The sequence below is a fragment of the Microcaecilia unicolor genome, chromosome 2 (assembly GCF_901765095.1).
Source record: "Microcaecilia unicolor chromosome 2, aMicUni1.1, whole genome shotgun sequence".
NCBI lineage: Eukaryota > Metazoa > Chordata > Amphibia > Gymnophiona > Siphonopidae > Microcaecilia > Microcaecilia unicolor.
In genome coordinates this window covers 510,864,498-510,879,727 of record NC_044032.1, presented here as the reverse complement: position 1 = coordinate 510,879,727, position 15,230 = coordinate 510,864,498, and the positions used below count along the sequence as shown (strand labels likewise).

The window sequence follows — 15,230 nt, the reverse complement described above, 5'->3', positions numbered from 1 at the left end:
GCAATACTACTGACTAGTGTCACTGTATAAGGTCCTTTGCCACCCTGACACTTTCAATATTTTTTCAGTACTGTGCAGCCGTATTTCATTGGTTTTGCCTGTGGGTGCGCCTAATTGGCCCTGTTTAAAAAAAAAAAAAAAGGTGTAGAATTGGGCACAGCGCAGTGCTTTTCTCTGACCAAAAAAAAAGACAAAGTCGAGAGAACAACCTTAAAAGAAAGGGATCTTGGCCTATTGTTTTCTGCACCTCAGGGTTTACACTCTGGTCTCCCAGGTCCATCCTCCCACCCACCCGGAGCATTTTGTGCCTAGGCCTCCTCCCACACTCTGCCTGGGACGAATTCCTTGAGTGCCTGCCCTCAGGGTGTACAGAGCACCAACCTATTCTATTTAAAAAAAAAAAAAAGAGAGAGAGAGAAAAGTCAAATTTACTGGACAGTGATGTTCAGCTCCAGGTCATACAGGGCAGGATTTTTGGCTCTTCGCAGTGGGAGGCTAGTGGCTGGGCATCAAGGAGGCTGTTGGCAGCAATAGCAGCTCAAGGTGATAAGGTACGCTTCTGCTCAGTGTGCCGTTTCCTCGATTAGTGGCCTTTGCCATATTTGTGAAGAGACAACCCCCGAGGAATCTGTGGTCAAAGATTCTGCCTCTCTGGTGACAGCTCAGAGAATGTGCCTCGGGCTGCTTGTGAGGTTGTTCCAGGGCTGTGTGTCTCTGAAGGCCATTTTAGAGTCATTGGCTGAAGGCCTCTCTTCTTCTGGGGAGCTGCCAGTACTCACCAGGCATGATGACTCGGTGGTTTTGGTTCCCTTTTCGCTTTTACTACACCAGGCCTTCTGCTTAAAGAGGGCTTGGCAGTGGAGTCTTCTGGGGTTCCTCCTCTTTCTAGGTCCTCGGAGAAGGGGCCCCATGGAGTTCTGAGGTAGTCACTGGAGCCAAGAGACCATGGATTTCTTACAGAGAGGACCTGGAGGATGTGTTCTCCTTGGCTAGTGGAAGACTGCTTGGACAAGGAAGATCCCTGGGATGCAGATCCTCTGGATGAGTCTCTGGAGGTTCCTCTTGGGGAGGATCCATTGGTGAGAATTTTCCGGCACCCACTGTTGTCTGGACTACTCTCTGGGGTATTGCAGGTTCTTAAGCTCTCAGAGAACCAGCCTCCTGTAGCCAGGAAGAGTGACCTTCTTTTGAAGGGCCTTCACCAGCCACCCCAGAGCTTTCCCTACAATGAGAACTTGCGAGAGCTTATGGAAGCAGAATGACAGTCCCAGATGCCTTGGCTCGGCTTTACCAGCTCCCCTGGCTGATCTGTAGACTTTTAAAATGCCAAATGTGGATGCTCTGGTTACTGATGTCACCAAGAAGATGGCAGTCCCAGTGGAAGGTGGGGCCGTGCTTAAGGACCCACAGGATTGCAAGATGGAGGCTCTCTTGAAGAGATCCTTTGACGTCTCAGCCTTGGCATTGCAGGCAGCCATTTATAGTGGACTTGTTTTCAGTGAGCCAAGCGTTTGCCAGACTCTCTGGGTGACAGTTCGTCCCAGGCTTCAGATGTCATCAGTTTGGAGATGGGCACAGCTTGTTTAGCAGAGCAGACGTCTTATATCATTCAGTCCTTGCCTCTGCAAAGAATCTGGCTCTAGTTGTGGCAGAGAGGGATATTTCATGCAGCTTTGGAATAGGTCTGTGGAGGTGGTGTCCATGGTGTGTGTGAGTCAGCTCCCCTTTAAGGGCAAGTTGCTTTTTTGGGGGGAAATTAGAGAAGTTGGTTAAGAATCTGAGGGAGTCCAAGGTCCAGATGCTTCCTACATAAGAACATAAGAGTAGCCATATTGGTCAGACCAATTGTCCATCTAGCCCAGTATCCTATTTTCCAAACAGTGTCCAAGCCAGGTCACAAGTACCTGGCATAAACCCAAATTGTGGCAACACTCCATACTACAAATCCCAGGGCAAGCAGTTACCTCCCATGTCTGTATCAATAGCAGACTATAGACTTTTCCTCCAGGAATCTGTCCAAACCTTTTTTAAACCCAGATACACTAATCGCTGTCATCACGTCCTCCAACAAAGAATTCCAGAGCTTAACTATTTGTTGAGTGAAAAAATATTTCCTCCTATTTGTTTTTAAAGTATTTCTATGTAACTTCCTTGAATGTCCCCTAGTCTTTGTACTTTTGGAATGAGTAAAAAATCAATTTACTCGTTCTCCACCACTCAGGATTTTGTAGACCTCAATCATATCTCCCCTCATCCGTCTCTTTTCCAAGCTGAAGAGCCGTAACCTCTTTAGCCTTTTCTCATATGAGAGGAGTTCCATCCCCTTTATCATTTTGGTCACTCTTCTTTGAACCTTTTCTAATTCTGCTATATCTTTTTTGAGATACGGCAGCCAAAGCTTTCTGAAAATCTAGATACACTACATCAACCAGCTGACCTTTAGCCACATGTTTATTCACACCTTCAAAGAAATGAAGCAATACTCAAGGTGCAGATGCACTATGGAGCGATACAAAGGCATTATAGTATTTTCGGTCTTATTCCCCCTCCCTTTCCTAATAAGTCCTGTTTGCATTTTTGGCCGCCGCCACATGCTGAGCAGAAGATTTCAGCGTATTCTCTACAGCGACACCCAGATCTGAATTTAAACCATAAAAGCTTTTGTGTACTAAATAAGCAATCTTAAAGTAAATTCTAGAGTCTAATTTAAGCCAGTGTAACCTGTTCAAGAGGAGTGGCTTCATTAAATTTTCCTAGGTTAAAAATTACTCTTGCTGATGTATTTAACAATAATTGAAGCCACTTCCTTAACTGTATATTCATTGATCAATACAAAGAGTTGCAGTAGTTCAAATAAGGTAACAAGATTTCTTGCGCTATTGTTCTAAAACTTGACGGACTCAATATGGAGCGTACTCTTAATCTTCTTAAATAAGAAAAATGTTTTTACCAGTCTACTGACCTGACTTTCAAATGTCAATCTTGAATCTAAAATGATACCCAATACTCTAGATTTTGTTTCAAATTTTAGAGAGGGTTCCTTCGACCAATTTTGGATCTCAAGCAGATGAACCGGGCATTGTAAATCTTGTCCTTCCATATAGAAACCCTCAGATCAGTCATCAAGTGGTGCGGAGGGAAGTTTTTGACATCTCTGGATCTGTCAGAGGCATTCCTCCACATTCCCATTCACCGTGAACATCAGAGATTTATTTGCTTTCCTGGGTGGCCACTACCAATTCCGAGCATTGCCCTTCAGTTTGGCTACAGCTCCAAGGACTTTTTCCACGGTGATGATAGTGGTGGCAGCTCATCTTGGGCAGGAGGGCATTTTACTGCATCCTTACCTGGACAACTGGTTGATTCATGCGAAATTATTCTAGGAGAGTCAGGCTGTTACATCCTGGGTTATTCGCCTGCTCCACCATCTTGGATGGATAGTGAATCTGGGAAAGAGCTCTCATTCTCCAGGCCAGTCATTGGAGTACTTGGGGGTATGCTTCCACACTTGCGAAGGAAAAGCGTTTCTACCGGAGGCGAGGATTTGTCGTCATCTCGACTGCGGCAGTCCATCAGCCTGGGAGGTGCGGCAGGTGTTAGGGTCCATGGCAGCCACCGTAGAGGTTGTTCTATGGGCAAGAGCCCACATTCAACCTCTTCAGTCAACTCTGTTAGCACATTGGTCTCCTCAGTCAGACCCCCCCCCCCCCCTTGCAGGTTCTTGCTTCGGTGACTGGTGCATTGCAGTCTTCACTGGTGGCTGGAGTGGAATCATGTGACTTGGGGCATGGCCCTGGATCCTCCAGAGTGAATTCTGGTGACTACAGATGCCAGCCTTTCCAGTTGGGGAGCACATTGTCGGGGTTGAGTTGCTCAGGGGCGCTGCTGAGTGGAGGAGTCCCGCTGATCTATCAACCATCTGGAGATGCGGGGAATTTGGCTAGTGCTGCTGGCATTCCAACCGCTGGTACACTGGTGCGGTCACTTATGTCTATTGTCATAAGGGGGGGGGCAACCGAGAGCCCTCTTCTGGTGCAGGAGACCACCATTCTTATGTCCTGGGCAGAACAGCATCTTCTGTTCCTTTCTGAAGCTCATGTTGCAGGAGCAAGCAACATGTAAGTGGACTATCTCAGTCGACATCTCCTGGACCCGGGAAAGTGGTGCATGTCAACCTTCACCTTTCAGTTAATTGCCCATCAGTGGGGGGCATCTGATAATGGTTCTCGTTGCCATGGCAGAAAACACAAAAGCTGAAAGGTTTTTCAGTCAGAAATGAGAGTCGTTGGTGATTGGCTTGGATTCATTGGTTCAGTCTTGGCCGCTTCTGGGACTGTTGTACGTTTTACCTCCGTGGCCTCTGATAGGTCATGTTCTCCAAAGGATTCAGGATCATGGTAATCAGGTAGTTTTGATAGCTCCGGACTGGCCAAGATGTCCGTGGTACACAGATCTGGTGTGGTTGCAAGTGGGTGCTTCGTTTCGGCTTGCCTGTGTGAGATGATCTACTACTTCGGATACCAGAAGAGGCTCCGTTCTCGCTTACAGCTTGACTGTTGAGCAGGTGAGATTGCTGAAGCAGGGTTATTCTCCACGTGTCATTCACACTTTGAGTTCTAGAAAGCTGTCCACCTCTTTAGCTTATGTTCATGTCTGGAGGATTTTCGAAGTGTGGTGTGAAGATAGGGAGGTTACCCTCTTCGGGCCTCCTTGAGTCAGATCTTGGATTTTCTACAATGTGATTTGAAGAAAGGGTTGGCCCTGTCTTCGCTTCCCGTACATTTAGTGGTACTTGCTTGCTTTCGGGGTCTGCTTCAGGGTTGGTCGATTACCCTGCATCTGGACGTTTCAGGTTTTTTCCAGGGGGTTAAGCGCTTGCGGTCTCCTTTCCGGCAAGTCATTCCTCTGTGAAATTTGGTATTATTGACCTTGTTTAAGATGCTCTTTGAGCCCCTGAAGCATGCATGCCTTAAAGATCTCTCTCTCTAAAGGTGGTGTTTCTGGTAGCTATGACCTAGATTAGGCATATATTGGAGCTGTAGGCTTTGTCGTGTAGACCTCAGTCATATGTCCCCTCAGTTCAATTCTTTGCCTTCCTTTTCATGGAAGGATTCTCCTGAGTCCATTTTTCTGCTTGATGTCTGCAGGGCTGTGTGGTGTTATATACAATGAATGGAGGCATTTCGGAAGACTGACCACCTCTTTGTGTTATTTGGTGGTTCATGGAAGGGGGAGGCAGCATCTAAGGCCTTGATAGTCCATTGGATTAAGGAGGCCATTTTTTTGGCTTACTTGCTCAGTTGCAGGCTGATGCCTGAGGCATTGAAAGCCCATTCCACGAGAGTTCAGGCCTCCTCTTGGGCTGAGCATTCTCTCATTCCTCCGCTGGTTTTTGCAGAGCGGCAAAATTCCACTCCACGAGAGCACAGGCCTCCTCTTGGGCTGAGCATTCTCTCATTCCTCTGCTGGATATTTGCAGAGCGGCAACTTGGTTGCCACTTCATTCCTTTGTGAAGCATTACTGACTGGACATTCAGGCAAAGCAGGGTGCCTCTTTTAGGGTTTTGGTGTTAGCCTGGTGATTTTCTCATCCTCTTTGAGTACTACATTGGTACTTCCTGCTAGTCGGGAATGCTCTGAAGCAGATAATAAGGAAGGAGAAATTAGATCTTACCTGCTAATTTACTTTGCTTGAGTCTCTTCAGACCATTCCTGCACCCTTACCAGGAGGTGTTTTTGCTGATGGTGGGTATGTTTTCTGTTGGGGTGGGGGTGAGGGTCCGAAGGTGAACTTCGCCCAGTCTATTTTTTGCAGTCAGTGATTCCTTTTCTGGTCTTCGGTGGATGGCTAGTTTCTATGTGTTTGGTGCTTCCTTCTCCCCGGGATTGTTTGGGGGATCTGTCCTTCCTGTTCATGTTCTGGTTTTGGTTATCTACCTTCACTTTGTTAATGAACATACTGAACGGGATCCGGGTTCCACAGGACCTTACACAGTGACATTAGTCAGTATTTCTCAGACTCCCTCCGCTGATAGGAATGCCATGTACACCACCGCCTTGAGTGAATTCTTTTAAAAAGGTGGTAAATAAATTCAAATAAATAAATAAATATACCCACTTGTTGGAAATGATCTGGAGAGACTCAAGGAAAGTAAATTAGCAGGTAATATCTAATTTCTCCTTTTGCTATTGTTTTGAAGCAGTATTAGTATAGAAGACTTTAAATCTCTTGCCATTAGATTTTCTATTCTGAAATTTTGTTTACTTTTCTGATTTTCTGTGACCTTCATTTTCTGATTTAACTCTTATTCTCAACTTTTTTTCTTCCTCCTTTCTAAACTGATTATCAAGAGCTATGTTAAAGCTAGGGTAAGCACTTATATTTCAACAGCAACTTTTATGCATAGTATTTAATATGGTATTCTCTTGTTTAGGTTTAAAAAAAAAGATGTTGTGCACTGTTTTAACACAATTTTCCATGAGTCAAGTAAATTTCCATAGTCATCAAAAAATGGATGTGATAATCTTCCAGAATCACATGGTAGCATTCAGGACATTTATATGTGGTTCTTTGGCACCATAAAACTTTGGAAAGAGCACAGAATACCATATTGGTATCAAGTCTGAGTCCACTACAGGATCTAATGGCAATATCTTTGTAGCAGTTCTTAAGTATGATGAAAACATTCATAGTGTGGGTATAGGGATACACAAAAAGAAAAACAAATCTATTAGGCTTAAATCACAGTTGACATATTTATTTATTCATTCATTTTTAATAATCTTTCAGCAAATGCGCAAGCAGCTTAAAAACCAGAATAATTAAACAGCATAGCATTATAAATGCAATCAAAATTAGCATAAACGACAAAATTAAATAATGCAATAAAGGTAGACGTTATCAAGAGTAGCCATCAAATCAAGTTCATAGCAATAAGGGGACATTTCACTAAAGTGTATTAGGCACTTACCTCCAGATTCTATATAGTGCGCCTAGAGATCCGCGCTGAAATCCAACTGGATTCTATAACAATGCGCGTAACTAATGCGAGAACGACCCGTGATCCCTAAAAAGACCGAGTCCCAGTATCGGATCCACGGTGAACCTGGGTTTATGAGGTCTTGGCTACCCCATAACTCCACGGTGGTGGATTCCACACTCAAGAGATCCAAGAGTACTAGAAACTATGCCTCGGCGCCCCCAGGCAGAGAAGCTAGGACCTTGGACTCTTTTGGGAGGAAGACTTATCAGGCCGCTATGCTCGCTGCCCGTATCCAATCTTACTGGCTGTACACGAGCATTCACTTGCGGTACTCGATGAGGCAGCTGTCTAGTTTGGTCAATGCCCTCCCTCCGGAGCAGGCTGAACCTTTTCGCCAGGTGGTCAGGCAGCAGAAGGCGTTTTGTAAATTCCTGACCAGGGGTGCTTATGACACTTTTGATGTGGCATCCAGAATCTCTGCTCAAGGTATAGCGATGTACAGACTCTCATGGCTGCGTGTCTCTGACCTAGACCATTCGGTCCAGCAGAGGATGGCGGATGTACCATGATGGGGGGATAACCTTTTTAGAGAGAAGGTAGAAGACCTGGTCGACCAGATCAAGAAGCACACAGATGCTATGGCTTCTCTCTGTCCCGCGGGGTGCCTTCTGCATCCTTCTCATACTACTACTACTTATCATTCCTAAAGCGCTACTAGATGTACGCAGCGTTGTAAATTTGAACATGAAGAGACAGTCCCTGCTCAACAGAGCTTACAATCTAATTAGGACAAACAAGAGATAACGGAATATTAAAGTGAGGATGATAAAATAAGGGTTCTGAACAAGTGAATAAGAGTTAGGAGTTAAAAGCAGCATCAAAAAGGTGGGCTTTTAGCTTAGATTTGAAGACGGCCAGAGATGGAGCTTGACGTACCAGGTCAGGAAGTCTATTCCAGGCATATGGTGCAGCAAGATAAAAGGAACGGAGTCTGGAGTTAGCGGTGGAGGAGAAGGGTGCAGATAAGAGAGATTTACCCAGTGAATGGAGTTTCCGGGGAGGAATGTAGGGAGAGATGAGAGTGGAGAGGTACTGAGGAGCTGCAGAATGAATGCACGTATAGGTCAATAAGAGGAGTTTGAACTGTATGCGGAAATGGATAGGAAGCCAGTGGCTAATATGAGCATAACGACCCTGGCGGAATATTAGTCGTGCAGCAGAATTTTGAACAGATTGAAGAGGAGAGAGATGGATAAGTGGGAGACCTGTGAGAAGCAAGTTGCAATAGTCTAAGCGAGAGGTGATAGAGTGTGGATGAGAGTTCTGGTAGTGTGCTCAGAAAGGAAAGGGTGAATTTTGGTGATATTATAGAGAAAGAAACGACAGGTTTTAGCAGTCTGCTGAATATGTGCAGAGAGGGAGGAGTCGAAGATGACCCCAAGGTTACGAGCTGATGAAACAGGAAGGATGAGAGTGTTATCCACAGAAATAGAGAATGGGGGAGGAGGAGAGGTTGGTTTAGGAGGAAAGATAAGAAGCTCAGCCTTGGTCATGTTTAGTTTCAGATGGCGTTGAGACATCCAGGCAGCAATGTCAGACAGGTAAGCTGATACTTTGGCCTGGATTTCAGCTCATCTAGGAGGTTTTTGGGGGGAGGGGTCACGGAGTGCTCCCTATTCCTATGCCAGGCGTAGATTCACTCCGGCGTCCTTCCAGCCTGCTCAGGCTCAGCCCCAGCACGCTCGTTCCCGTCAACAACGTGCGCCCAAGGCCCCTGCTGCTCCCCAGCAAATCAAGAGACGGGGTTTTGACTGGCTCCAGAAAAGCATAGCCGCAATAATAGTATCCGTGCTGGACAACTTGCCAGTTGGGGGGAGGTTAATGTTTTTTCAACAAAGGTGGCCTCTCATAACCTCCGACCTGTTGGTTCTTTTTTTTTTATATATATTTATTAATTTTCATTATTATACAAAGATACAATCTTTTAAAAGATACACCAATATATAGCAATTATTCAAAGAAAAAAAAAAGAAAGTATAAATGTTCCTTCTATCACAATCAAAACTATATTAGTTTAACAGTTCACTATTACGAGAGAGATTCAAGATTTAATCAATATACCAAAGTAAGTTGGCTGAAAAGTGAAAATATTTCCTAAGGAAAATAAGCAAGAGGTTACCCCCCTAAAAAGGGGGGGCGGAGGAAGATGGCGGCGGCGATGAGAACGCTCCACGAGTAACTCCGTGTTTGCGAGGTTTAAAACCCTATCTTCGAGTGAATTTTTCCTCAGAAATATTTTTTTTCTTCTTGAACAATTGCCTATAATGCCACACACGAAGAGAAAGGGTTTGGTAAGGGCCGTGACCCAACCGGCTCTAACGTCAACACCAACCCAGCAAACTATGGAAAGTTACCTCGTGAGATCCGCAACAATAGCGACAGGAGTTCCCGCTGAGATATTGGACCAGGGAGAGTCCATTCTCTTGGGACAGGACGTTTCATTGTCCCCTCCATCGCATTACCCTCCGCCTCAGCCCACAGAACCCGATAGCGGGGGCGGTACCAAAGACCGCGAGAGCAAGGAACGGACCACCCGAGTGGGGCCTGCGGTCGAGGTTTCTGCTGGGATTTCTAGAACAGCACTACAGAATCCAGGGAAGGGTTCATCTGAGGCAGTAACGCTTGTGGCGATTTGGGAAACGTTACAGACTGTGATGGCATCAACTGGTAAAATAGCAGGACTTGTGAATAATGTTCAAGAATTATCTGTTTCTTTTGCATCGATGAAAAATGAGATAACTGAGAAAATTAACCATCTAAACTCAGAAAATATTAAATTGAAGGAAACATCGTTAAATCTGATAAAAGATACTACAATGATAAAAAATAGACTGGAATACTTTGAAAATTACAACAGGAGATTGAACTTGCGTTTATTAAACTTTCCTTGTACTCCAATTTATCCTCCATTGGAGATATTTAAGAGATATCTAATAGAACATTTGAAATTCTCTCCAGAGAATATACCACCATTTAACAAAATTTACTTTCTACCTACAAAAAAGAACGATGAAACACCACCACAAGGAGACTTAAATGTATCAGATTTATTAGAATCGTCATTAACCTCTATAACGGAGAGAAGAACTCTTTTGGTTTCGTTTGTATTTCAGCAAGATCTGGATTTAGTGAGGAAGATGGCGCTAAGAAATATACAAACTCCATTTTATGGAGGGAAAATCTGGGTTTTCCCAGATATTACAAAACAAACTCAAGCTAGAAGGAAAGATTTTCTTTCATTGAGAGCTGCAACAATAGCGTTGGGAGCAACTTTTAATTTGAACTATCCATGCAAATGTAACATAAAATATATGGGTGTGAAATATGTTTTCCTTCTTCCTGAACATTTGAAATTATTTATAGAACAGAAAAAAGTAATATAGTACTAGTTTGTCTCGTAGCCTGAACAGAACCTGAATGGGTAATTAAGTAGAATTTAGTGTGGATATAATCGTTAAGCCTTTTATTTTGCTATTTTAAAAACTATTTGTAATAGTTAAGAATCCTATCTCCGAAGGAACGGCTCCTAACCCCCTATTTTGGTGGTCTAATGTAAGTCATACATATTACTATGAAATTGTTTGTTTTCTTAATTTAATAGATTACTGACTTTTTTTTTCCTACTCAAGTGTAATACTTGTAACTAAATGAAAAATGATAAAGAATTAAAAAAAAAAAAAGAGGTTACCCCTATTAAATAAAAGACCGCTTCATATCTGAGCATGACCCTTGCTACTTTGCATATTAAGAAATGTACGTAGTTGTTCCGGTTCAAAGAATATATATCTCTTATCTTTCAAAGTTAATAAACACTTGCAAGGAAATCTTAGTTGAAAACAAGCCTTCATGTCCAATGAATCTTGCTTCATATCCAGGAATGTTTTCCTTCTCTGTTGTGTCCATCTGGAAATGTCCAGGAATATTGAAACCTTACTACTTTTAAACTCTGGATGAATATTTTTAAAGTAAAGTCTTAACAAAGCTTCTTTATCTTGTAGAAATACAAATGACACAATTAGGGTTGCTCTAGTTTCAATATTCTCCTTCGATTGTTCCAAAAAGTCCGTTATATCAAGTGTTTCAGTTAAATTATCCTGTGATATTGGAACATTTTGTTGTTGATTTGGCTTCATAGTCAGGTAGTATATTTTCTGTAAAGGTGGAAGAGATTGCTCTGAGTATTTATAAATCTCTCTTAGAAATTGTACAAACATGTCTCTTGGAGTAGTAAATTGAGATTTTGGAAAATTTAATAAGCGTAAATTCAAATTTCTTGATAAGTTCTCTAAGTTTTCTATTTTCCAATAGAGTAATAAACGATCCCCAGAGACTTGAGCCATTTCTGTTTCCAAATTGGTCTGTTTCGTCAAAACACCCTCCACCTTTTCTTTTAAAGTTCTTATTTGAGTAGCATTATTTAAAGATACTGATATAAAAGAAGTACAGACCTTATGCAAAGACTCCAAGGCAGTCCAGATTGATTCCAATGACACCTCTTGGGACCTAACCAATGGCTGGATCGCCATTGCACAAAGAGAAATATCTTCTTGTAAATCAGCATTTCGAGGCATATCTGCCGTGGTGTCCCCAGTTGCCATTTCTGGTAGTCGTTCTCCCACCACTGTCCCAGATATATTTTCGGGTGTCGCTTCCACTGACGGAGTCCGCCACCCCTTCGAATCTATTTCCACTCCAAGATTCGGCACAGCAATTCCGTCTGGTTGCAAAGGTGGGGGGTTGAAGGTCCCAGCGGGCTAAGCGAAAATTCGCTCTCCTGAACAGGGCTCTTCCCTGCCCCGTTAGCGGAAATGCCCGAAATCGGGGTCGATACCAAAAATGTGGATATTGACGTTTGCCCTGGGCTCCCTGATCTTATCTCATGGTTTCCAATATCATCTCTATGCCGACGAAACCCAGCTTTATCTCTCCACGCCAGACATCACTGCGGATACCCAGGCCAAAGTATCGGCCTGCTTATCCGACATTGCTGCCTAGATGTCCAACTGCCACCTGAAACTGAACATGGCCAAGACAGAGCTTATTGTCTTCCCACCCAAACCCACTTCTCCTCTCCCTCCACTTTCTATCTCAGTCGATGGCACCCTCATCTTCCCCGTCTCATCTGGCCGCAACCTCGGAGTCATCTTCAACTCCTCCCTCTCCTTCTCTGCGCATATCCAGCAGCTAGCCAAGACCTGTCGCTTCTTTCTCTATAACATTAGCAAAATTCGCCCTTTCCTCTCTGAGCACACCACCCGAACTCTCGTCCACTTCCTCATTACCTCTCGCCTTGACTACTGCAACCTACTCCTCACTGACCTCCCACATAGCCATCTATCCCCCCTTCAATCTGTTCAGAACTCTGCTGCACGTCTTATCTTCCGCCTGGACCGATATGCTCATATCACCCCTCTCCTCAAGTCACTTCACTGGCTTCCAATCAGGTACCACATCCAGTTCAAGCTTTTCCTACTAACCTACAAATGCACTCAATCTGTAGCCCCTCATTACCTCTCTACCCTTATCTCCCCTTACGCTCCTACCCGAAACCTCCGCTCACAGGACAAATCCCTCCTTTCTGCACCCTTCTCCACCACTGCCAATTCCAGGCTCCGCCCTTTACTACTACTACTACTACTTGACATTTCTAAAGCGCAACTAGGGTTACGCAGCGCTGTACAATTTAACATAGAAGGACAGTCCCTGCTCAAGGAGCTTACAATCTAAAGGATAAATGTACAGTCAGTCAAATAGGGGCAGTCAAATTGGGGACTGTCCTTCTTTGTTAAACTGTACAGCGCTGCATAACCCTAGTAGCACTTTAGAAATGTTAAGTAGTAGTAGTAGGTTGCCCAGGTAAGGAGAGTGCTTGCTTCGGGAGAGGTGGTCCCTTTGGCTTACCCTTCCTTTTCGGCATATTCTTATGAGGAAAAGGGTAACTTTTCAAAATATGTTTGGAGCGTCCGTCTCACACACCCTGCTTAGTCGCCATCTTGAATCTTCTCTCCGACCTGTTGGTTCTTCAAATAGTCCGGTTAGGGTACACACTCAATCTGGAATCCAGACCTCCAAATTGTCCACCGGGAGCTCATTTGTACAGCTCCCAGCACAGGCAGGTACTTGCAGAGGAACTTTCTGCCCTTCTAAAGGCCCATGCAGTCGAACCTTTTCCACCAGGGGAAGAAGGGCTGGGATTCTATTCCAGGTACTTCCTTGTGCAAAAGAAAACAGGCGGGATGAGTCCCATCCTAGACCTAAGGGCCCTGAACAAATTCCTAGTCCGAGAAAAGTTCAAGATGGTTTCCCTGGGCATCCTTCTTCCAATGATTCAAGAAAACGATTGTCTATGCTCTCTGGACTTGAAGGAGGCTTACACTCACATCCCGATACTTCCAGCTCATAGGAAGTATCTTCGGTTTCGACTGGGAATGCAGCACTTTCAGTACCGCATACTGCCATTTGGCCTGGCATCAACTCCAAGAGCTTTCAAAAAATGTCTAGTAGTAGTCGCAGCGTCGCTACGCAGACTGGGAGTGCATGCGTTCCCTTATCTCGACGATTGTCTAGTGAAGAGCACCTCGGAGGACGGTGCTCAGGAGTCCATGCGGATGACTATTCAGGTGCTAGAACTACTGGGGTTTGTAATAAATTACGCCAAGTCCCATCTCACTCCTGTTCAGAAATTGGAGTTCATTGGAGTACTGCTGGACACGAGAACGGCTGGAGCCTATCTTCCTGAGGCACAAGCAGACAAGCTTCTGTCCCTCGTGTCCACTGTTCAAACATCTCCGCAGGTCACAGCTCGGCAGATGTTGAGACTCTTAGGGCACATGGCCTCCACAGTTCATGTTACATCCATGGCACATCTACACATGAGATTTGCTGAATGGACCCTAGCTTCTCAGTGGTTTCAAGCTGCAGGGAATCTAGAGGATATGATCCAACTGTCCACCTTCGCAATTCTCTTCAGTGGTGGACAATCCTGCCCATGGGATGACTATTCCAAATTCCTATGCCACAGAAAGTGCTGACGACGGATGCATCCCTCCTAGGGTGGGGAGCTTATGTGGATGGGCTTCACACTTGGGGAGTCTTGGCCTTCCAGGAAACAGGTCTTCAGATCAACCTCCTGGAGCTTCGAGTGATCTGGAACTCTCTGAAGGCTTTCAGAGATCAGCTGTCCAACCAAATCATCTTGATTCAAACAATCAGGTTGCGATGTACTACACCAACAAACAGTGGGGCACCAGATCTCACCCTCTGTGTCAGGAAGCCATCCAGATGTGGCTTTGGGCACGCCGTCATGGCATGTTTCTCCAAGCCACTTATCTGGCAGGCATAAGCAACAGTCTCGCCGACAGGCTGAGCAGTATTATGCAACCTCACGAGTGGTCACTGAATATGGGTGTTGCCCACTAGATCTTCCGAGCGTGGGGCACCCCCTTGGTGGATCTTTTTGCCACTCAAATCAATCACAAGGTCCCTCAGTTCTGTTCCAGGTTTCAGGCCCACATCAGACTAGCGTCAGATGCCTTTCTTCTACATTAGGGAACCAGTCTTCTGTATGTGTATCCTCCCATACCTCTGGTGGGAAAGACTTTGCTGAAACTCGAGCAAGACCGCGGAACCATGATCACGTCAGATTTGGTTCCCTCTTCTGCAATTGTCTTTCGAAGAACCGTGGAGATTGGAGTGTTTTCCGACCCTGACCACCCAGAATGAGGGATCGCTTCTACATCCCAATCTCCAGTCTCTGGCTGTCACAGCCTGGATGTTGAAAGCCTAGAATTTGCTTTTTTTTGGTCTTTCGGAGGGTGTCTTCTGGGTCTTGTTTGCTTCCAGAAAAGATTCCACTAAGGGGTGTTACTCTTTCAAATGGAGGAGGTTTGCCGTGTGGTGTGACAGCAACGCCATAGATCCTCTCTCTTGTCCTACACAGACCCTGCTTGAATACCTTCTACACTTGTCAGAGTCTGGTCTTAAGACCAACTCCGTAAGAGTTCATCTTAGTGCGATTAGTGCTTATCATCAGCGTGTAGAAGGTAAGCCTATCTCTGGACAGCCTTTAATTTTTCGCTTCATGAGAGGTTTGCTTTTGTCAAAGCCCCCTGTCAGACCTCCACCAGTGTCATGGGATCTCAACGTTGTTCTCACCCAGCTGATGAAAGCTCCTTTTGAGCCACTGAA

The 15,230-nt window shown here is 44.8% G+C and overlaps 1 protein-coding gene across 1 annotated transcript in view; it reads left to right on the top strand.

Annotated features, from left to right (window-relative positions):
- Positions 1 to 15,230, top strand: part of PROM1 (prominin 1) — a 330,624-nt gene that overhangs the window by 276,945 nt on the left and 38,449 nt on the right. The gene's annotated exons all lie outside the window — the stretch shown is intronic.